The sequence below is a fragment of the Entelurus aequoreus genome, linkage group LG24, assembly GCF_033978785.1.
Source record: "Entelurus aequoreus isolate RoL-2023_Sb linkage group LG24, RoL_Eaeq_v1.1, whole genome shotgun sequence".
NCBI lineage: Eukaryota > Metazoa > Chordata > Actinopteri > Syngnathiformes > Syngnathidae > Entelurus > Entelurus aequoreus.
Window position 1 is genome coordinate 1,939,954 of NC_084754.1, and position 26,317 is coordinate 1,966,270.

The 26,317-nt window shown below is 36.2% G+C and overlaps 1 protein-coding gene across 3 annotated transcripts in view; it reads right to left on the bottom strand.

Annotated features, from left to right (window-relative positions):
• Positions 1-26,317, bottom strand: part of LOC133641515 (tumor protein p53-inducible protein 11-like) — a 121,495-nt gene that overhangs the window by 92,665 nt on the left and 2,513 nt on the right. For 2 of the 3 annotated variants that reach the window (XR_009824293.1, XM_062035297.1), the window contains exon 2: positions 5,219-5,281. The gene's annotated coding sequence lies outside the window, so the exon portion shown is untranslated. Of the gene's footprint in view, positions 1-5,218; positions 5,282-23,607; positions 23,661-26,317 lie in introns of those variants that run through there. The other variant, XM_062035298.1, reaches the window with a different exon arrangement.

Below are 26,317 nucleotides of genomic sequence, written 5' to 3' on the forward strand. Positions count from 1 at the left end.
AATAAACACCTCCCAGTCAACTACTACTAACATCACTATGAGCCCGTTGACCTTCTAGAAACTTAAACTGCAGCTCAGCTCGCTCGAAATCCTGGCTTGAGGTGAAGGCTAATTAGCTCTCAGTTCCAGCCACATCGACCCCTTCTGAGCGCCTATTTTCAGCTGCTGGGAATATTATAAACAAGAAAAGAACCAAACATGTACACATGCTAACCTTTCTTCATTACAACTGTTAGACACTCACTGGAATGAGTAGAATTGGTTATTGTGTACTGTGTTGGACTGGATGTTTATTTTGCACATTTTAAAAGCAATATTTAATGTTTACAGTACTCCAGAATATTTAGATTGGCACTTTTTTGTATTGGATGTTTATCTTTATTTTTGCACATTTTAGCAAATAAGCAATACTTTCACTTTTGTTGAAATGTTTACACTGTTGTTACAGAATATTTCGTTTTGCACTTTTTTGTATTGGATGTTTATCTTTATTTTTGCACATTTTAAAGCAAAATAAGCAATACTTTTACTTTTGAAATGCTTATACTATTGCAGAATATTAAGATTTGCACTGGATGTTGACTTTTATATTTGCACATTAAAAAGCAAATAAGCTACTTTTAATTTTGTTAAATGTTAAAAGTTTTAAATGTTTACATTGTTACAGAATATTTAGTCATGTTGTTGTCAATGTTGACTGAGTGGCCATACTTCTTTTTTTTTGTAAATAAAAGCCATGCCTTTTGAAAAAACGGGCCTACATTTATTTTTTCATCTTCATTTTGAATAAAAAAATAATCGGCAAAAGGAAAAAATAATCTATAGATTAATCGAAAAAAATAATCTATAGATTAACCGATTAATCGAAAAAATAATCTATAGATTAATCGATAGAAAAATAATCGTTAGCTGCAGCCTTAAAACCCTGAAGGCAAACCTAGGCTGTTTTAAGATTATAAGACACTGCTTAACTCTTAGCTGTGCTTTTACTTTTATGAATGCAATGATTCTGTCACACATATCTTATGGCTTAACCACATGGTCCCAGGCACACCAGTCATCAATCAAGACCATTGAGTGTCTTTATAACCGCACCTTGAAAGTTCTAGACAAGAAGAGTATACGATATCATCATTGCCAAATTTTAACCAAATACAATATTTTAAGTTTTACCAATTTTATTTTGTTACACACAGTCATACTGGTTTTTAAATGCTTGCATAACTCTGCTCCCCAATTGTTCTGCAAGGCAATTACAAGACTGCAAAGTGGTACCAGATCTACCACCCGAGCAGTGTCAAAAGGCAACTGTTGTGTTCCATTCCGTAGAACATCTTTTGCCCAGACTGCCTTTTCAATAAAAGGACCACAACTATGGAACTCTTTACCGGACACTTTGAAAAGTATACCTGCACTTGTCACTTTCAAAAAACAAACAAAATGATGGCTAGCTGAGCAACAATCGTGTTCCCATGTTTAGTTTTTACTCATTTTTACTAATTGGTTTTTATCTAGTCTGCACTTTGTCTGTGTTATTATTATTATTATTGGCTTTTATCTAGTTTGCACTTTGTCTGTGTTATTACTATTATCATTATTATCAACTCATTCTATTTTTTATTTTCCTATTTTAATGATGTTGGATCTGTGTTGTTGTTGTTGCTGTTGGGGACAAGTGTTGTAAATTAGCTTTGGCTACAAACACTGTGATGCATGCATTGGATAACTGTTTCAGATGTCTATGTTTTTGTATCTGTCCCTATTTCAAATAAACCTCTATAATAATAATATATTCACATATACATATACATATATATGCATATACATACATGCATATACATATATACACATATACAAACACAATTACAGTACATATATACATTAGGGCTGCAACTAACGATTAATTTGATAATCGATTAATCTGTCGATTATTACTTCTACTAATTGATTAATACATAACTACATTTCTATCCTTTCCAGTATTTTATTTAAAAAAACAGTATACTGGCACCATACTTATTTTGACTATTGTTTCCCAGCTGTTTGTACATGTTGCAGTTTATAAATAAAGGTTTATAAAAATAAATAAAATAAAAATTAAAAAAATTGCCTCTGCACATGCGCATAGCACAGATCCAACGAATCGATGACTAAATTAATCGCCAACTATTTTTATAATCGATTTTAATCGATTAGTTGTTGCAGCCCTAATATACATATATGCATATACAGTACATATATACATTTATACACACATATATACAGTACATATATACACACATATACAGTACATACTACATATATGCATATACATATTTACACATACATATTATATATATATATATATATATATATATATATATATATATATATATATATATATATATATATATATATATATATATATATATATATATATATATATGTGTATGTGTGGGAAAAAATCACAAGACTATTTCATCTCTACAGGCCTGTTTCATGAGGGATTTCCTCAATCCTCAGGAGATTTCTCCTGAGGATTGAGGAAAATCTCCTGAGGATTGAGGAAATCCCTCATGAAACAGGCCTGTAGAGATGAAATAGTCTTGTGATTTTTTCCCACACATACATATTACGCTCTACCACGGTATCGAGCACTATTTTTTGGATAATCTAATTAAGACATATATATATATATATATATATATACACTGTATATATACATATATGTATACATATACAGTAAATATATATATACAGTATATATATACAAACCCCGTTTCCATATGAGTTGGGAAATGGTGTTAGATGTAAATATAAACGGAATACAATGATTTGCAAATCATTTTCAAGCCATATTCAGTTGAATATGCTACAAAGACAACATATTTGATGTTCAAACTGATAAACTTTTTTTTTTGTGCAAATAATCATTAACTTTAGAATTTGATGGCAGCAACACGTGCCAAAGAAGTTGGGAAAGGTGGCAATAAATACTGATAAAGTTGAGGAATGCTCATCAAACACTTATTTGGAACATCCCACAGGTGTGCAGGCTAATTGGGAACAGGTGGGTGCCATGATGGGTATACAAGTAGATTCCATGAAATGCTCAGTCATTCACAAACAAGGATGGGGTGAGGGTCACCACTTTGTCAACAAATGCCTGAGCAAATTGTTGAACAGTTTAAGAACAAAATTTCTCAAGCAGCTATTGCAAGGAATTTAGGGATTTCACCATCTACGCTCCGTAATATCATCAAAGGGTTCAGAGAATGTGGAGAAATCACTGCACGTAAGCAGCTAAGCCCGTGACCTTCCATCCCTCAGGCTGTACTGCATCAACAAGCGACATCAGTGTGTAAAGGATATCACCACATGGGCTCAGGAACACTTCAGAAACCCACTGTCAGTAACTACAGTTGGTCGCTACATCTGTAAGTGCAAGTTAAAACTCTCCTATGCAAGGCGAAAACCGTTTATCAACAACACCCAGAAACGCCGTCGGCTTCGCTGGGCCTGAGCTCATCTAAGATGGACTGATACAAAGTGGAAAAGTGTTCTGTGGTCTGACAAGTCCACATTTCAAATTGTTTTTGGAAACTGTGGACGTCGTGTCCTCCGGACCAAAGAGGAAAAGAACCATCCGGATTGTTATAGGCGCAAAGATGAAAAGCCAGCATGTGTGATGGTATGGGGGTGTATTAGTGCCCAAGACATGGGTAACTTACACATCTGTGAAGGCACCATTAATGCTGAAAGGTACATACAGGTTTTGGAGCAACATATGTTGCCATCCAAGCAACGTTACCATGGACGCCCCTGCTTATTTCAGCAAGACAATGCCAAGCCACGTGTTACATCAACGTGGCTTCATAGTAAAAGAGTGCGGGTACTAGACTGGCCTGCCTGTAGTCCAGACCTGTCTCCCATTGAAAATGTGTGGCGCATTATGAAGCCTAAAATAGCAGAAGGGAGACCCCCGGACTGTTGAACAACTTAAGCTGTACATCAAGCAAGAATGGGAAAGAATTCCACCTGAGAAGCTTCAAAAATGTGTCTCCTCAGTTCCCAAACGTTTACAGAGTGTTGTTAAAAGGAAAGGCGATGTAACACAGTGGTGAACATGCCCTTTCCCAACTACTTTGGCACGTGTTGCAGCCATGAAATTCTAAGTTAATTATTACTTGCAAAAAAAAAAAAAAAAAAGTTTATCAGTTTGAACATGAAATATGTTGTCTTTGTAGTGCATTCAATTGAATATGGGTTGAAAATTATTTGCAAATCATTGTATTCCGTTTATATTTACATCTAACACAATTTCCCAACTCATATGGAAATGGGGTTTGTATATATATATATATATATATATATATATATATATATATATATATATATATATATATATATATATATATATATATATATATATATATATATACACATTACCGTTCAAAAGTTTGGGGTCACATTGAAATGTCCTTATTTTTGAAGGAAAAGCACTGTACTTTTCAATGAAGATAACTTTAAACTAGTCTTAACTTGAAAGAAATACACTCTATACATTGCTAATGTGGTAAATGACTATTCTAGCTGCAAATGTCTGCTTTTTGGTGCAATATCTACATAGGTGTATAGAGGCCCATTTCCAGAAACTATCACTCCAGTGTTCTAATGGTACAATGTGTTTGCTCATTGGCTCAGAAGGCTAATTGATGATTAGAAAACCCTTGTGCAATCATGTTCACACATCTGAAAACACTTTAGCTCGTTACAGAAGCTACAAAACTCACCTTCCTTTGAGCAGATTGAGTTTCTGGAGCATCACATTTGTGGGCTCAATTAAACGCTCAAAATGGCCAGAAAAAGAGAACTTTCATCTGAAACTCGACAGTCTATTCTTGTTCTTAGAAATGAAGGCTATTCCACTAAATTGTTTGGGTGACCCCAAACTTTTGAACGGTAGTGTATTAATGTCAGTAGCCAAAGGAGGTGCTTTTTATACATGGTATTACCTATTGAATATAAAAAGTAAAATATATAATAATACACAACATAATTATAAAAAACAATATAATAGTTAAAGATGCAAAAAAATAACAAATTCATAATTGAATTGTAGCAGCTGAATCAGAATCTAATCATGAGGGGTCCTAAGATTACCACCTCTAGAAGTCAGTTTTAGAGACTATTGGGTTTTTTCACCAACCCCAAGAAAGAAAAGACAAGATGAACTTACTGACTGAAGCTTGTGTGGGATATGAAGTGATGATGCAGCTGTTACCTCCTTCTCACAAATTTCCTGTAGGGTCCACCAAAAGTTCACTGGTCAGTCAAAATAGAAACATTTATTTTACAATAAAACAAATGGAAATCAACACACAATGCAGTCCTTATTTTAACAATTATTTTGAGGAAGCGAGAGGTTACAAGTAAGTCAAACACAACATAAAAAAGAACTGGAAGGATTAGAATGAACGCCAAAGGAGATTTGCAGACAGCTGGAGCTGCCTGTGGAGGGCTTTGCCAAATAAACACAGAATATTGTCTGCCGTGGTTTGCCAATACCCAAAAATGGAACTGCTTTGTGTCTTCCCCGGATAGAATTAATGACTTTGGTAGCCTCCAACAAGTGCAATAAAAGTGACAACCTCATAAAACACAACATATGGTGTGAGCTCTGCTAATCTCGGCGATGGGACATAAACATGCACATCTGCTTTGGGGTCATTATTAAAGCCACAGTTAAACTTTCAGTGCAGTCAGGAGGGAATTAGAAAAGCAAGAGGCCATGAAGAAAGCAATTTGTTGGCTGATAGACACACTTTTCCCTCCAGACAAAACAGAAGCCGGCATAGAAACATGATCTAAATATAGCTTGCCTCTGTTGTCGTGGTATTTGTTTGTAATATTTCTTACAATCCTAATAACTCTAAGGCACAGGTGTCAAACTCATCTGGCCCACCACATAATTTTTTGTGGCCCCTGACAGCTTGAAAATTATGTGCGTCAAAAAAGCACTTTGTCTCTCTGACTAAAATTCAAGGATGTCATAACATTTTGTACATGTGGTGTCCCTCAAGGCTCTATTTTAGGTCCTATTTTAATATTTAAATGATTCCAATTGGCACCATGAGACATAGAAATGTTTTATTTATTTTTACAGTCATACTGATAAGACACAGCTGTGCATGTCTCCTGATGACACAAAAACATTAAGATACTCTTTTTAAATGCATTTTAGCTATTAAATACTGGATGTTTTACAACTTAACCAGGACAAAGCTGAAGTGTTAGTCATTGGTCCTAAGGTTCCATCCATCCATTTTCTACCGCTTGTCCCATTCGGGGTCGCAGGGGGCGCTGGAGCCTATCTCAGCTGCATTCGGGCAGAAGGCGGGGTACACCCTGGACAAGTCGCCACCTCATCACAGGGCCAACACAGATAGACAGACAACATTCACACTCACATTCACACACTAGGGCCCATTTAGTGTTCCCAATCAACCTATCCCCAGGTGCATGTTTTTTGGAGGTGGGAGGAAGGGAACCCACGCAGTCACGGGGAGAATATACAAACTCCACACAGAAAGATCCCGAGCCCGGGATTGAACTCAGGACCTTCGTATTGTGGGGCACATGCACAAACCCCTGCACCACTTTGCTGCCCGGTCCTAAGGTTGTGAGAGAAAAACACATATTCAACCCTGCAGGTCGCGCTTTTAGACACCCCTGTAATCGTTCTTTCAATTATACGTGTGACCAGGAGATGGTCGACACCTAAAAGATACGTGTAGACTGCAATATGACAACAGTAAACAACACCAAAACTTTGAATGTTCCACGGAGAATATAGAACATTATACATGGCGCTCAAAAATCTGTTTTGTACAAAAATGTACATAATTTTTCCATCCTTTTAACGTAATTTTTTATATACATGTTACAGGTTATATATATATCTTATTATTGAAAGTGTAATGGACCACAATGGAAACAAGCCTTTTGGCTTTTTGTGCCATCTATTTGCCTTTTTAAAGCATTACATGGATTCAATTCTTTAAGATGTCAATAAACTTCTCAATCAATCAGTCAAAAAGTAGACGCATTGTGGGTTTCCTGGACGTCGTCTACATGGCTAAAGGGGATGGGTCAAATGCAGAGGGTAATTTCACCACACTTAGTGTGTGTGTGACTATCAGTGGTACATTAACATTACTTAAAAGAAAAATCTAAAGTATATATATATATATATATATATATATATATATATATATATACACATATATATATATAAATCCCCTGGTTGAATATTCCCTCTTCTCTTCTCTGACTCTATCGTCGTCATTTAGGATGTCTGTTGTGATTTCCCTTCCTGGTTCCATGATTGGCCTGTCCCTAATGTTTTGCCCTGATCTTAACCAATTGTGACTCATCATAATAAACCAATCATGGATAATCTTATACGTAAACCGACCAATCATTATTGATGTTTCCCCTATATTTTGTCCCCTGCTTGTGGAGTTGCTTCGCGACGTAGCTTCAATTTTTAAGTTGATCCTTTTTAATGGAAAACCGTAGTTTATACCACTGGATTATCAAAAACCGTACTCATTACGGGAAAACCATAGTTGTTGGCAGGTATGGCAAAGAGACGGAACAAGATTTTAAACACACATTCAGTGTTTCCCATAAACTGCCAAGATACCTGTGGCGGTGGGGGCGTGGCTATGGGCGTGGTCACCATGACATCTTTGAGTAATTTGCATAATTTACTACAATGATATGATTTTCTCTAAAAAGGCTCAAAAAATGTATACTTACTAATTAATAATAACCGTTTTGTTTTAAACATCCATCCATCCATCCATTTTACAATATAATTACAACACTTTATGTACATATTTATATACAGATTTGAACAATAAGTTATTCACTGAAATATATTTATTAATTGTGGTTCTTACAAAAAATATATCTTATAAAATATAAAAGCTAAAATGTCTCTTAAAGGGAAACTTCGGTTTTTTTCAACCTGGGCCCTGTTTTCATAATTTTTTCTGTATATGTGAGTGCTGGATAAAACATTTTTTGAGGTCGCGCCAGTATTGAGCAGGGCAGGCAGCCTCCAGCCCAGCTAACGCTCGTACACAGGGCAACTGGCTCTCGTCAAAATTCGGCCTATAAACATGCATTTTTTTCACACTGACAGGCTCAGATAGTTACAATGAGTGTCCGACAACATACTAGAAAGGAGAAATTAACGTATGTCTCTACCTTTAGCTGGAGATCGCTGTTTGTTGTGAGCTGTGTCCAAATCTCACCACGCTACAAATCTCGTTCCGAAATCTCGCGATAACTCGCGACAAAACACCGGTGGAAAAACAGTTACCTGACTGAGGTGAAGAGAGATGACTGAAGTGATTTTCTGTTGGATTACCGAAGACTGTTATTTTAGTTTTATAGAAAAGTTTGTTTGTTTGTCTGTCATGGCTGAATTTTTTTAACTGTTTTTCCACCGGTGTTTTGTCGCGAGTTATCGCGAGATTTCGGAACGAGATTTGTAGCGTGGTGAGATTTGGACACAGCTCACAACAAACAGCGATCTCCAGCTAAAGGTAGAGACATACGTTAATTTCTCCTTTCTAGTATGTTGTCGGACACTCATTGTAACTATCTGAGCCTGTCAGTGTGAAAAAAATGCATGTTTATAGGCCGAATTTTGACAAGAGCCAGTTGCCCTGTGTACGAGCGTTAGCTGGGCTGGAGGCTGCCTGCCCTGCTCAATACTGGCGCGACCTCAAAAAATGTTTTATCCAGCACTCACATAAACAGAAAAAATTATGAAAACAGGGCCCAGGTTGAAAAAAACCGAAGTTTCCCTTTAAAGCTCTGCCCCTTTAATTAGTGCATACTAAATAATTTAACTTTAGCCTACTACTACAACCATATTATTTACCAGCAACATAAAGTGAAACAGAGGCAGAGGTGTCCTGCCAGAGTCAGTAACAAATAAACAGAAAACAGTAGTGGTCAAATACAAATAAGGCAACAAGAGAAGTATCCTACACTTCTCTTTTGTAAAGTAAATCTGAACAGCCGATATGGGCATCTACATCTACTATATGATTTGCCTGAGAAGCTGGACAGGACAAAAAAAATATATATATATATATATATATATATATATATTTTTTTTTTTTTTTTTTTTTTTTTTTTTATTTGTGGCGGACGTAATTCTTTCGTGGCGGGCCACCACAAATAAATGAATGAGTGGTAAACACTGCACATTGTATGTCGGAAAAAACTTAGAAAAACTGAACATTTTTACAGTGATAAAAAAAGACAGATTTCCGACTATAGACGGAAAAATCACATGCCTGATTAAGATATTGTTTCTTCAAGTGCAAAGTAATACCAGGATATATGTAATCAATTCTTCTGGGACTCTTATTTTGCTAGCGCGGTCAGACCGGATGTAACACACAGCAATTTTATTGTGAAGGCCAGAAGTGTGCGCTTGGTTTTCTGGTGCACTTCAGGAAGGGTTAGGGGAGTGTTAGGTTACAGGGAGATTTGTAAACAAAAGTACATCGTGTTTCCCAAAATACGGCTGACATCCTTTCTTCATAGTGAGTTGACACCAATTTAGCAGTCACCTTACAAGACTCTAAAATAAAAGGTGGGAATCTTTTGGCACCTCACGATTTGATTATGATTCAGAGGCTGCAATTTGATTGTAAATCAATTATTTATACATCTATAATTATTATATTTTCAATTATCATTATTGAATTGTATATTGTTAAGATATTGTGTAATACTAATTTATTTTCTAAATGTGTTATATTCAATAATTAATTACATTCAATTATAAATATTAATAATATGTATACCCCGCCTTCCGCCCGAATCCAGCACCCCCTGCGACCCCGATAGGGATAAGCGGTAGAAAATAGATGGATGGATGGATGGATGTTAACAAGGCTTCACCTTTGGCTACTGATGAATGCAGTATTGCTCCATTTCCGGTTTTTGAAAGTCAGTGCGCACAGCATAGAAATATATAGTGGTGTGCCAAAATACTACAACACTTGCCACGAACTGGAAAACAAAGCCTTAGATAAAATGACCCCAATGTAGTCATAAAACCCTTATTCTTTTGCATAATGGAACCTTCAACCATACTGATATTGCATAATGAATGTTCCGGAGACCTTAAGAGGTAATGAAGGATGAGTTGGAAGGAATCTGGACAGATCAAAAATACTCTCTAAGGAAATTCTTTGGAATGAGCTTTGGAGAGCGTGGAATGACATCAAGGTTAAAACTCTCCGAAAATACATCTCAAAAGGCATCAAAACTATGAATGAACGCATGTGGAGTTATGTACTTAACAAAAAAAGGTGAAATAACTAAAAACATGTTTTATATTCCAGTTTCTTCAAAATAGCCACCCTTTGCTCTGATTACTGCTTTGCACACTATTGGCATTCTCTCCATGAGCTTCAAGCACACCTGGGAAGTGAAAACCATTTCAGGTGACTACCTCTTGAAGCTCATGGAGAGAATGCCAAGAGTGTGCAAAGCAGTAATCAGAGCAAAGAAACCAGAATATAAAACATGTTTTCAGTTATTTCACCTTTTTTGTTAAGTACATAACTCCACATGTGTTCATTCATAGTTTTGATGTGACAATCTACAATGTAAATAGTCATGAAAATAAAGAAAACACATTGAATGAGAAGGTGTGTCCAAACTTTTCGCCTGTACTGTATATCTATTATTAATATCGCCTCCTAGCTAACACAGAATGTTAAAAGAATTTTAGCTCATGGATCTCCAATGGTTTTGTTAGAACCAGACATAGAACTAACGGTGCGAGAACATTACCAATAGGGTTGGGTATCGAGTATCGATTGGACTTAACTTTCCGATTCTCCCGGAATCGTTCAAAAGTTTAAATTTCGATTCCTAGTTTCGATACCCAGTCCGCCGACCGGAAAAAAAGAATAAGTCCGCCGACCGGAATAAGAAGCCGCTGAACACCAACGAAGAAGCGCCCACCGCCAGAAGTGTTAGCATAGCCGAGCCTATGTAGTCGAGCGAGTCAGTCAAGCATGGATAGTGGGCGTCGGCGCTCGAAAGTGTGGCTTTATTTTACTAAAAAAAAAAAAAATATCGGTGAAATGTAACACGTGCGACAGGACTGTTTCGTACTTAGGAGGGTGCACGTCAAACATGATGAAGCACCTCCGAGTTCATGGAGTACAAATAAATGCGTGTCCCGTCTTCGACGCGCTGCGCCGACCGTCCTCCTCTGCCTCTTCCTCTTCCTCTGACGCCCGGCACCTCGGTGACTGCAGTGCAGTCCGAATCCGGTAAGTAAAACAATATATATGCAATAAATAATGTGTTTTGCGCCAACGTTGAGGCAGCTAACAAATTAGCCCGCATATTTTTTCATAGACAATTTACAACCTGCTAGCCAGGCTCCGCGATGTGCTCAGCGTACTCCGTTCACCGTAGCGGCAATGGGGAAGATGTCGGTGCCACAGACGGAAGAGTGCCACAGAAAGGTCACTGCACACATAGTCAAAAGACTGCATCCCTTTTCAGAGGTGGAATCTCCAACATTTAGGTTAGTTAAGCAATAACGTTAGAGCTAAGCTAATTGATACTGGGCTAAACAGTAACAGCAACATTACATGTTTGTTTATGTTTGCAGGGATATGGTGAAAACTCTCAACCCAAAATACATACCACCTTCCAGGGACTACCTGTCAAACACATTGATCCCGGCATGGTACAAGAAGAATCGGAATCGAGAATCGCCAGGAATCGGAATCGAAACAAATAATCGGAATCGTTCGAATTCAAACGATACCCAACCCTAATTACCAATGATGCCTCATTTTAGAACCATCTGTATTACTTTATTTAACATACATAAATAATCGATATTTGGACACTTGTCCATCGATTCATGAATTGCCCACGTTTTAATCGTGATGCATCGGAGAATTGATCATTGTTTCCACCTCTAGTTACAAATATAATCTGTAATAATAAAAGTTATGATATGAGTTCTGAATCGATATTACAGTGCAAATTTTAAAAGATATCGAGCCATTGATCAAATCTATTATTTCTCTCAACCCTACAATTGAATAGCTTAGTTGCTCACACAGCAAAGTTTTAAAGGGTAAATAAGTTATTGGCTCTTGTATTCATGAGCTTTCAAGCTGCAGTAGCCGGTCCATGAATTTATCAAAGTTCAGTTACAAATCATGGTTTTTCGATCATTTAATTTAAAACATAAATTAATCTTTATTTATCAATATTATTTATTGTTACATTGTTAATACAAATACTAAATTCAAAGGTAATCAATCAAAAAAATATTGATCGATTGATCAATTTAAGAAATAATCGTTAGGTGCAGCTACGGTTGTACGGTATACCAGTACTAGTACAGTATCGCGGTACTAATAAAGCATACACGGTACTATACTCTGTTTGAAAAGTACCGGTTCGCCATATTTTTTTATTTACAAGCATGACGGCCAACGTCATCACGTCGTGACATTGCTGGTTTTACGAGCAGAGGAGCATGTTCGGCAGCGCACAATCACGGAGTACTTACAAGCAGACACAGTGTGTAGACAGAAAAGGGAGAATGGACACATTTTGGCTTAAAAACTAAAGATAAAGGTGAAGTTATCACTAAAACGCCCTCAGGAAGAGGTGCTTTAAGACATGGCTAGATATAGCGGGTAATGTCCATCTGCAATCTGCATTGTTTTAGCTTCTTCTAAATCACTAATCCTCGCCTCCATGGCGACAAACAAAGTAAGTTTCTTACAAGTATCATCCCTGCAGGACGAGGAATAGCTAAACATGCTTCACTACACACCGTAGGAGGACACAATAGCTCACCGCTAACAGCAAGCAGCACCCCTGAATGTAAACAAATGCCATGGGTGGATCTACACCTGACATCCACTGTAATGATACCAAGTAAAAGAGCGTATCTAGTCGATACTACTATGATTACATCAATAGTTTTTAACGTCACAAAATATTTTTTCTTTTTCTTTTTTTTAAAATGATATTATATTCATAAACTCAGGAAATACCCCCCTGGACACACGAGAACTTAAAGTATGATCCTGTAACTACTTGGTATCGGATCTATACCTAAATGTGTGGTATCATTCAGACCTAATGTAAAGTATCCAAACAACAGAAGAATAAGCGATTATTACATTTGAACAGAAGTGTAGATAGAACATGTTGAAACAGAAAATAAGCAGATATTAACAGTAAATGAACAAGTAGATTAATAATACATTTTTACAGCTCGTCCCTCATAATGTTGACAAAATAATAGGTGTATAAATGACACAATATGTTACTGCATACATCAGCAGACTAATTAGGAGCCTTTGTTTGTTTACTTACTACTAAAAGACAAGTTGTCTAGTATGTTCACTATTTTATTTAAGGACAAAATTGTTGTCCGATTGCCATAAGAAACTTATGTTTAATGTACGCTACAATTTTTTGTTAAATTAAAGTCAATAATGCCATTTTTTGTGGTCCCCTTTATTTAGAAAAGTATCGAAATACATTTTGGTACCAGTACCAAAATATTGGTATCGAGACAACCTTAGGTGTAGCCCTAATAAGCTGTGAGCACCAACATTGGAACTCATTATTAAAACACTTGTGGGAACCCTGCTTTTAGGCAACAACATAAACCTTTCCCACATAGTTCCACAGCGTGTATAGCATGGTCTGTCATAATAATATGTTCTGAATCGAAGTTGCTCGTCTCACTAAAAAGAGGTCACCATCTGCTTTGGCTACCGATGCAAGGGTACTCAAAAGGCCCGAGGGACTGCTTAAAGCTGGACTAGTATGTGCCGCTGCGTGTCTTGTCACTAAATACGCAACAACACATAACTCAGCATCTACATATGCTGGTGCAGGGCTCTTTACTGATTAATTAGGCCTCAGTTCCTGCCGCCTTCTGGGATGTACACGTTAAATAAAACACTTGAAGCGTTACAAATACGCTAATTGCAATAAAAAAATAAAATAAGTTGTAATTGTTAATTTCCCTGAATGTTGTATGACATAATACCGATACCGTCCGACTGTATAATGCATATGTTCCTTTTTGACTGTACTTGAATGTGTAATAGACTGTATTTATATTATTCACATGTGAATAATGCTGTATAATAGACTGTATTTATATTATTCACATGTGAATAATGCTGTATAATAGACTGTATTTATATTATTCACATGTGAATAATGCTGTATAATAGACTGTATTTATATTATTCACATGTGAATAATGCTGTATAATAGACTGTATTTATATTATTCAGATGTGAATAATGCTGTATAATAGACTGTATTTATATTATTCACATGTGAATAATGCTGTATAATAGACTGTATTTATATTATTCACATGTGAATAATGCTGTATAATAGACTGTATTTATATTATTCACATGTGAATAATGCTGTATAATAGACTGTATTTATATTATTCTCATGTGAATAATGCTGTATAATAGACTGCAGGGTTTCCCGCAGCGCTTTGTTGTTAAGGCGGCCGCCTTAACAACAAAGAGCCACCGCCTGAACTAAAGTCTTAAAAAAACAAATAAATAAATAAAATAAAATAATCATATAGTTGATGTAGATGCCCATATCGGCTGTTGAGATTTACTTTACAAAAGAGAAGTGTAGGATACACAAATGCTGTAATAAATTAAGCATTATGAGTTGAGCATATGTCAGCATGTGGCCCCACTTTTAACTCTTTTTTTTCAAACGCTTATTACAAACGCTTATTTACAGTAAGTCATTAATTTGACTTAGTCATTATTTTGTCTTAGTAAGTCAATATTTACTAAGTCAAAATAATGACATACTTAGTATCTCAGGTAACTAGGACTGTTTTGTTTTTACTTTACGGAAAAAATATCGAGATATATATCGTATATTTCCATTCAGCATACGAAGCGGAAAACACAACAAAAAATTGTAGGCTTCTTCACGCGACGAAGCCGGCCTACTTCACCACAGTCTGTAGTCTATTGCCCCCCAGGCAGCGATGAGATGGAGACGTGATGGTGGCGACAGGCCAAATTACACCCACCCCGACGTCCCCTTCCCCCTGGAGAGACACCACCGTAACTAACAAATATCCTAGGGGAAACACTGTATGTGCTCCAATCACTCTATCACAAAAAAATAAGAGTTGGAGAATGTATTGGAAACTCAAGACAGCCATGACATTATGTTCTTTGCAAGTGTTTGTAAACTTTAGACCACGACTGTAGATGGGAAAATACTGGAGAGATAATGACTGAGGAAGGGCACAAAATGTGCTAAAAACGACATCGGCTTTTGAGTCAATAAATTCGTAAATAATTCTGTCCTAGGATGCCAGCAAAAAATAAGCCGCCTAATGACTATCTACCTACCAGCCAAACTCTTCAACATCACAGGTGTTCAAGTGTATGCTCCAACAACAGACCATAATGATGAAAAAAATGTCAACATTCTACCAAGAACTGCAAAACATCATCGAAAAAGGTAACAAAAAGGATGTACCTATTATACAGGGTGAATGAAATGCAGAAGTAGGGAAAGATGCAATTAAAAATTGGAAAGACCACATGGGCAACGTCGTGATAGGAGGCAGAAACATCTTTACTCTCAGATTTGTAGACAACGGATGGATTAACTGGGGTGGGATTTGGAAAACCTAGTCAAACGTCTTGAGCTACAAAATATGGAATGGCAATGGGCAGAAAAAGCAATGCATGGCAAGCAATGTCACAGTCATAAAAGGTATCTAAGTGCATCGTCAAAGTACCTAGGATCCATCATAAACGATGAGGGTTCAAGGTAGACCTAGGCGATATGACCTAAAAATAAAATCACTGATTTTTTCACCCAAAATTTGATAAAAACATTTTTTTTCCCTACTTTGCAAAGAAACCATTGAATACAAATGACAGAAATAATTCAAAACAAGTTTTTTTGTTTGTTTGATCAAACTAGTAGTTTGAAATGACACTGCAAACACTGCATGTTAGTCTTAGAAAATTATAATTTCAATAATGTTATGAATATCAATTTGAACTTTTTCTGGAACAATTTTCAAAGAACTAAATTAAAGGGGAACTGCACTTTTTTTTTGGAGTTTTGCTTATCGTTCATAATCATGAGGGACATACACGTCTTTTTTAAAAAGAAACACAAGTCTGCAAAAGTCTGCGTTTTTAAGGACAAAAGTATGCGTTCGTGTTCGATATCAATCATGGATGATCGGAATGGGCAGCATAAATCCCAGATAGGAATATTCCCACTGTGTACAGCTCCACTAATGGACATTGGAGTGTTACTTTAGGTGTACAGCTCCACTAATGGACATTGGAGTGTTACTTTCAAAGGCAAAATTAAAGTATTGCTAGAAACATAATTTTATATGGGACTTTATTGTATTATATGTATAGTACATGTTCCAAAAAGAAAAAAGCATAAAACACCACCAGAATTAGAGATATTACAAGTCAAAGTGATGAAGCTTAGTGTTACGCTCATGACTTGGTGTAACTAAACATTACCCTATAAGATGAAGGCAATTGCATTTTATTGATATTTGAAATGTATACAATGTTTATAAATGAATATTTAAATATACTAAATGTAAAAAAGGGAATAAATATTCAAAATAAGATCATTAAATGATATCTAGTTTGGTTACGCCATCATAAGCGCAACACAAGGTTGTAAAAGTTTCAACTGCAATTCTAAATAAGATGTCAAAAGCAAACTGAAATCAAATACACACAGCTTAAAGATTGATCAATACCTATTTAAATTTAGTAATACATAAATATGATGATTTATCAACATATAAAAGAAATATACCTGAACAGAACGCTCATGATGGCTACACCAAAAAGTAACGCTATGAATCGCATTGTTCCAAGTTTTTGGGGCATTTTTATGCTATTTCCATGCATTTCCTTTTTATTATCGTTGATTTTAAATGGTCAAACTAATGCATATTATATATGCATGCCCTAGTAAACAAAAAAAAAGTCATATTTATTTTGATTGTTACATTTTGAAGTACATTTGTGCAGGTGGGTGCGAATGTACCCATTACCAGAGCTGTACACCACTGTAAACCTTATAAATACAGTCCTTGAAAATATTATTTGTACAATATTGCATTGTTTTCTTCCTCCAACAGAAGAGGGATCAAATTAATACCTGGGCAGGCATTTTTCAAAAACACAGTATGAATATTTCCGTGAAAACTTTTAAACTAAACTTACACTTCAAAACCCCCAAACACAGACCAATTGCTGCACGAACCAAGTCTTGATAATGTTTCCCCCATACAATTATAGTATCTGATGATAGTTTATTATTAGAAATAGCACAAATGATATTGTGTCCCACTGCTATGAGGAACAATGGAAAATATGCATCACCTACTTAGTTATGTTTGTTTAAAGACAACAGGCGATTGAACCATACCGCAGTATTTGTCATGTTACATTGACAAAAGAGCAGGTGAAAGCCTATTTTATATAAATAAATACATAAATAAGTACAGAGATGTGCTGTGAGTAGTAATAAGTACGATCCATAGACGTGGAACATGATAATGTGTATGTATATATATATATATATATATATATATATATATATATATATATATATATATATATATATATATATATATATATATATATATATATATATATATATTAGGGCTGCAACTAACGATTAATTTGATCATCGATTAATCTGTCGATTACTACTTCGATTAATCGATTAGTAATCGGAAAAAAGAGACAAACTACATTTCTATCCTTTCCAGTATTTTATTGAAAAAAACCAGCATACTGGCACCATACTTATTTTGATTATTGTTTCTCAGCTGTTCGTACATGTTGCAGTTTATAAATAAAGGTTTATTTAAAAAATAAAAAAATAAAAAAAATAAAAAAATACTTTTTTTTTTTTTTTAAAGCCTCTGCGCATGCGCATAGCATAGATCCAACGAATCGATGACTAAATTAATCGGCAACTATTTTTATAATCGATTTTAATCGATTTAATCGATTAGTTGTTGCAATTTTTTTTTTTATTTTATTTTTTTTACACTACTTCTTTACTTTCATATATTGTGGATCACCATGTGGGAAGAACGGGATGGAAAGGTAAGGCAGGAAAGAGGGAGAAAGAGAAAGGGAAAGGAAAAAGGAAAAAAATAAAAATAAATTGTATGCACAATTGTGCATTTGAACAATCGTATGTGGTATGTGTAGATGTGTAAATGTTTATAAACATATGTATACATTGGTAAATGCATGTATTTACATGCTTAACAATGCATGTGATCAAGTACTATGATTTTGACAGAGACTCTAGAGCAGGGGTCACCAACCTTTTTGAAACCAAGAGCTACTTCTTGGGTACTAATTAATGCGAAGGGCTACCAGTTTGATACACACTTAAATAAATTGCCAGAAATAGCCAATTTGCTCAATTTACCTTTAACTCTATGTTATTATTAATAATTAATGATATTTACACTTAATTGAACGGTATAAAAGAGGAGAAAACACGAAAAAAATGACAATTAAATTTTGAAACATAGTTTATCTTCAATTACGACTCTTTAAAATTCAAAATTCAACCGAAAAAAAGAAGAGAAAAACTAGCTAATTCAAATCTTTTTGAAAAAATTAAAAAAATAATTTATGGAACATCATTAGTAATTTTTCCTGATTAAGATTAATTTTAGAATTTGGATGACATGTTTTAAATAGGTTAAAATCCAATCTGCACTTTGTTAGAATATATAACAAATCGGACCAAGGTATATTTCTAACAAAGACAAATCGTTATTTCTTCTAGATTTTCCAGAACAAAAATTTTCAAATAAATTCAAAAGACTTTGAAATAAGATTTAAATTTGATTCTACAGATTTTCTAGATTTGCCAGAATAATTTTTTTGAATTTTAATCATGATAAGTTTGAAGAAATATTTCACAAATATTCTTCGTCGAAAAAACAGAAGCTAAAATGAAGAATTAAAATAAAATGTGTTTATTATTCTTTACAATAAAAAAAATAAATTTAATTGAACATTGATTTAAATTGTCAGGAAATAAGAGGAAGGAATTTAAAAGGTAAAAAGGTATATGTGTTTAAAAATCCTAAAATCATTTTTGAGGTTGTATTTTTTCTCTAAAATTGTCTTTCTGAAAGTTATAAGAAGCAAAGTTAATTAAAAAAAATGAATTTATTTAAACAAGTGAAGACCAAGGGCCGTACTTATCAAGCTTCTTAGAATTACTCCTAAGAAGTCTGCTAAGAGTTGACTTAAGAGTAAATAAATTCTTCGCTGAAAGCTGCACTTAAAAGTTAGTTATCAAGCGTCTTACTCACACTTTCAGCGAAGTGTAGGACTGAATCTTAAGTGTCACACTCAGAGCTGAATTACGACATTACTATGTGCCGCAAACGGAATTTTAGGTGACGTCATTTCTGTGTCCATAGAAATGACCAATCACGGAAGGGAATCCGTTGTCTAAGAATAAAGAAATATCTTGGAAATATTTAAGTGGACAATGGGAGTGTATATTTTGACAATAAACTACAAAATAATACAAAACAAACTAGTCCCCGCCGGCACTCACGCTACCGCACCCTCTCTTCTATCGCCCACACACTCACTGACGTCACTCACCTCACGACCACACACATACGCTACTGTCATAACATTTTCTTTCCAATTCATTAATTAGGCAACTAATTTGAAACTGGTGTGGGTGGCTCTATATATACTAGCCCACTGCAGACACATGCAGAAATCAACAAGGAATCGAAAAGTATTAAATCTGTGACAAAAATAATATCCGCTCTGTCTAAACGATACCGTTTGATCAGCTGCTCGTCATCAAACAAATCCAGAACATCGTTCCGCTCCCTGAATGTTCGCGCACGTCTCTCTCGCCTCAGTGCCATCCCCTGCTGGCAACTCCTAACCACTTAAGACACCTCTGAAGGTCTCTTAAATATCGTGGAGAGTAGGAGTGATTCTTAGACTTAAGAACGTTGATAAAAAGCTTTTATTCTTAAGTTTGAGAGTAGGACTAAATTTCGCAAATTCTCAGGACTTAAGTGTAAAATGGCACTCTAAGAAGCTTGATAAGTACGGCCCCAAGTCTTTAAAATATTTTCTTGGATTTTCAAATTCTATTTGAGTTTTGTCTCTCTTAGAATTAAAAATGTCGAGCACAGCGAGACCAGCTTGCTAGTAAATAAATAAAATTTAAAAAAGAGAGGCAGCTCACTGGTAAGTGCTGCTATTTGAGCTATTTTTAGAACAGGCCAGCGGGCTACTCATCTGGTCCTTACGGGCTACCTGGTGCCCGCGGGCACCGTGTTGGTGACCCCTGCTCTAGAGTCATTTCTTGTGTTTTAAGATCGATTTCTTGTTGGTTTTTTTTCTCTATTTGACATGTACAAAGTGAATGTGGAAAGGGTAGGCATAATCAGCTTTTAGCTTCAGCCTATACCTTTTTGGTCAGTAAATGTAAACAGATACTTTATTTGTTTATCTGGTATGCACTTGAAGTGTACTGTTTACATGAACTGATGACCAAATAAAAACCATTGAATTGAAAAAAAAAAAGTTTAATACCATGTGATCTGCTTAAGTCCCGAAAATGTTTAATCAAACCGTGGAGGCACTGCAGAGATATTTATAAAACAATCTTGCCGTCCTCCATACTTGCGGGAAATGAGCCGTTTGGAATTTGCCGAATTGGTGACATTTTTATGATTATCCAAAGTGATTTGCGTGCGTCCGCCATTGTAGTCTGACAATGTAGTCAGTAATCTTTCTTTTTCTCTATCCCTGTGATTCTCAAACTGTGGTACTAGTGGTGCGCAGGCTCCATCTAGTAGTATGTCAAAGAATCACTTAATTGTTCAAATACAGTGTTACTGTTCAAACTGTGTGTAATGTTATAGTGGCCAAAAATATTAAATATGCAGTAAAGGCCAAAAAGTTTGGACACACCTTCTCATTTCAATGTGATTTCTTTATTTTCATGACTAGTTTTGTCACTGAAGGCATCAAAACTATGACACCTGTGAAGTGAAAACCATTTCAGGTGACTACCTCTTGAAGCTCATCGAGAGAATGCCAAGAGTGTGCAAAACAGTAATCAGAGCAAAGGGTGGCTATTTTGAAGAAACTAGACGATAAAACATGTTTTCAGTTATTTCACCTTTTTTTGTTAAGTCCACATGTGTTCATTCATAGTTTTGATGTGACAATCTACAATGTAAATAGTCATGAAAATAAAGAAAACGCATTGAATGAGAAGGTGTGTCCAAACTTCTGGCCTGTACTGTACTTGTTAAATAAAACCTCTGCCTTGTTTTTCATAAATATTTAGCCCTACCACGCTACTGTATTTTAATGTTGGTCATTATGGTGGTACTCGGGGAGCCAAATGTTTTCTGCGAGGGTACTTGGTGAAAACAGTTTGAGAACCACTGCTCTATCCTTTTGTTGTGGGGCAGACTGGCTCGTACGAGCACATGCATCCATGTTGCCATTTCTAATACAAAGTAGCGCAGGGGGTGCCCACACTTTTTCTGCAGGCGAGCTACTTTTCAATTGACCAAGTGGAGGGGATCTACCTCATTCATATATATAATTTATATTTATTTATTTATGAAAGAGACGTTTTTGTTAACAAGTTAAAGATGTTTAATGATAATACAAGCATGTTTAACACATATAGATTCCTTTCTTTCATGAAGACAAGAATATAAGTTGGTGTATTACCTGATTGTGATGACTTGCATTGATTGGAATCAGACAGTAGTGATGATAACGTCCACATTTTAAAATGGAGGCGAAAAAAAAGTCCTCCTTTCTGTCCAATACCACATGAAGGTGGTTTGTTTTTGGCATCTTATTTGTCCAGCTTCCATACTCCTTTTTATACACTTTACATGAAATACATTGGCGGAAAACTCCGTAGCTTGCTAGCTTGTGCACGCCAGCTTTTTGAGACTCTTATTTTGTTAGCGCAGGCAGGATGAAGCAGGGCTTTTATTGTGAAGACAGGAACTGTGCAGTCGGTCTTTAGAGTTTTGACGGCAGGTACGGCGCGAGAGTCTGTTGAAATAAAAAGTGTTTCTCGCCATTCTGTCGGTCATTTTTTCTTAATAATGATCTGGCAGCAGCCAGCGTCATCTCACAAGACCCTCGGGTGGCGTGAATGTCAATCAAGTGACGTGATGACTGCTAATTTTTAGGTCTATTTTGTTAATGCCTGGCGATCGACTGACACACCCTCCGCCATCGACGTAATGGGCACACCTGACATAATGTATGTAAAAATTTGGACCAAAAAAACACCATTACAAAAGCTCTGGAAGACACTGAAACAATTGGGCCACAGCAGTCTCAAAACAATAACCACCAACCTCAGCTTGAAAATTAACGGCTCACTCATCACAGACAAGCTGAATGTGACAAATTGCTTTAACAGATTTTACTCAACCATCGCTTCCACGTTGGTAAGCAAATTGCCCTCACATTCAGGCCTCTACGGTGAACAGCACAGCCAAGACTTTTACAAAAACAAAGGGGTACGCAAGGATGACTTCAAGTTTGTCAAGGTTAAAACTGATGTGTTAAAGAAACTCGGCTCGCTGCAGCCAAACAGCCACAGGACACGATAATATTCCCACCAGACTTCTCAAAGACGCAGCTGTCACGATTGCCCCAATGGTTGCTCATATCACCAACTTGTCTATCAATCAGTGTCATGTCCCACAAGAATTCAAGCTCACGAGAATATCACCTCTGTATAAAAAAGGAAACAAATTAGACCCCGGCAACTACCGCCCTGTTTCCTTTAAGGCTGCAACAACTAATCGATTAAATTGATTAAAATCGATTATAAAAATAGTTGGCGATTAATTTAGTCATCGATTCGTTGGATCTATGCTATGCGCATGCGCAGAGGCAATTTTTTTATTTTTTATTTTTTCAAAACCTTTATATATAAACTGCAACATGTACAAACAGCTATATAATAATAATAATCAAAATAAGTATGGTGCCAGTATGCTGTTTTTTTCAATAAAATACTGGAAAGGATAGAAATCTAGTTTGTCTCTTTTATCCGATTATTAATCGATTAATCGAAGTAATAATCGACCGATTAATCGATTATCAAATTAATCGTTAGTTGCAGCCCTAGTTTCCATCCTTTGCTCCATCTCAAAGGTTATAGAGAGGTTAATATATGAGCGAATTCGAATTTCAATCAGGATCCGGAAAATCACATTGCACCGATACATGCCTACTGTACCTAAGTGACTACATCAGGCGAGAGATAGACATGGGCAAGTACTGTGGAATGGTTATGCTGGACCTTCAAAAAGGCATTCGACACAATTAACCACTCAATACTGTTAAACAAATTGATGGCAATCGGTTTTGCAGCGCAGCCACAAACTGGATGAAATCTTACCTTGAGGATAGAGAACAGGTGGTCGAGGCGAACGGATCACTGTCCTCTCCCCTCAAGGTGAGCTGTGGTGTCCCACAGGGGAGCATTCTGGGACCATTGTTATTCTTGATTTACATTAACGACATGAAATCAGCATTGTTCCTGTTCGTGGACGATTCTGCTATCCTGGCCTCGGATAGGGAAAAATTGAAGGTTGAAAGTGCACTCAGCACCGAATTAAGTAATCTCTGTCTCTGGCTTTCCGATAACAAACTGTCACTACACCTAGGTAAAACAGAGTCCATCCTATTTGGATCCAAGAACAACCAAGCTAAATCCCTGGGCTTTACGATTAAAGCAGGTGATACCATAATCACCAGCAAAGACAAGGTAATTTAACTAGGTTGTATATTGGACAACACTCTCCCGGGTGAAACAACAATAAAACTAGATTTTTGAGCAGGATTTCTGCGTTTATCAACAGGGATACACTTAAGGCCCTTGCCCGTGCCCTCATACGGTGTCATTTTGACTATGCCTGCGCCTCATGGTTCACCAGTATCCCCAAGCCACTAAAAACTGCAAACTTCCCAAAACAAGCTGGTGAGACTCCTGCTCAACCTCCCATACAGGACTCACATAACTCAAGCCCACTTTACCAAATTGGGATGGCTTAGAGTTGAGGAAACAATACACCAAATTGCAATGTGCCTGGTATTCAAAATACTCAGAGAAACTGTCCCCAAGTACCTGTCCAACTATTTCACCAGAGTAAGTGATGCTCACAGGTACTACACGAGAGGGAGTTCCTCAGACCTCGTCCCCCCAAATTCAATACTCTCATGGGAAAAAAAGCATTCTACTATTTTGCCACCACACAGTGGAATGCACTACCAACAGACCTTAAAATTCAAACTTCCCTAATAAATTTTAAATCATGGCTCAGCTAAACCTCTACCTGATCGGAACCAAAATTGATCCCCAGCAACTTTCCGAAGCATCAAACAGGTTTAAATGTGGTATAGGGTATATATATTTTCTCATTCTGTTTTGCACACTCTTGGAGTCAACAAGTGCATAGTCATGTACATAGTGTTATGTACATAGTATATATATATATATATATATACCCTCCCCCCATTTTTTGTATATATATATTTTTTAAATCACCTGACATGTATACTGTGTATATGTACTTAATTTATCCATTTTTTTAACATATTTTTTTTATATACACTACCGTTCAAAAGTTTGGGGTCACATTGAAATGTCCTTATTTTTGAAGGAAAAGCACAGTACTTTTCAATGAAGATAACTTTAAACTAGTCTTAACTTTATAGAAATACACTATATACATTGCTAATGTGGTAAATGACTATTCTAGCTGCATATGTCTGGTTTTTGGTGCAATATCTACATAGGTGTATAGAGGCCCATTTCCAGCAACTATCACTCCAGTGTTCTAATGGTACAATGTGTTTGCTCATTGGCTCAGAAGGCTAATTGATGATTAGAAAACCCTTGTGCAATCATGTTCACACATCTGAAAACACTTTAGCTCGTTACAGAAGCTATTAAACTGACCTTCCTTTAAGCAGATTGAGTTTCTGGAGCATCACATTTGTGGGGTCAATTAAACGCTCAAAATGGCCAGAAAAAGAGAACTTTCATTTGAAACTCGACAGTCTATTCTTGTTCTTAGAAATGAAGGCTATTCCACAATATTGTTTGGGTGACCCCAAACTTTTGAACGGTAGTGTACATGTTACAGGTTGTACATCTTTTATTATTGTATGTATCAAACGTGATGAATATTTAATGGACCGCAATGGAAAGAAGCCTTTTGGCTCTTTGTGCCATCCATTTGCCTTTTTAAAGCATTACATGGATTCAATTCTTTAAGATGTCAATAAACTTCTCAATCAATCAATCAATGTAGACAACAAGGAAGGGTTTTAAATGTAGAAAAAAAAAATCCTACTATGACCCCTTTAAGAGATCTAAAAGATGACATGCTGTTCTTCCCGTATGTTCACTGCTGGCTTGCCAGCATCTTGAGTTTAGGGTTTGTTGTGTGTTGATTTGCCTCAAGCGTCACACGCACAAGACATCAATAAACATCCCCGGACAGACAGGGAATAATATTCTATCTGTGCTTCCGCAAACAACACAGTCAGGAGTTTATATTTCCTGGGATGCCTTCTGTTGACAATAAAGCATGATGCAGCATTGCTGAGGACAAGTCATGACACACCTGGACTGCAGCACTGCATTATGCATATCTCCTGCTGATACTGCATCTCCATAGCTGTGCCATCCATATGCCAAGAAATTAGCTATAAACAGCAACTCCTGTCTATTGTTCAGCCACATAGTTAATTTGGAAATATTTGAATGGACTGGTTGCCACCAAGTAGAGATAACTTTAAGTTAGGTCAGCAAAACAATGCATTACAAGCTAAGGTTAACCTTTAAATTTATTTTAGGGCATGGTTTGTCGTGATCACAATATGCGGGAGGCAGCGGGAGGCAACGTGCAGGTAAAAAGGTATCTAATGCTTAAACCACAAATAAACCAAAGGCGATTGCCGCTAAGAAAAGGCATTGAAGCTTAGGAATGGCTACACAAAACAAAGCTAAAACTGAACTGGCTGCTAAGTAAACAAAAACAGAATGCTGGACGACAGCAAAGACTTACAGTGTGTGGAGCAGCAGATGGCGTCCACAAAGT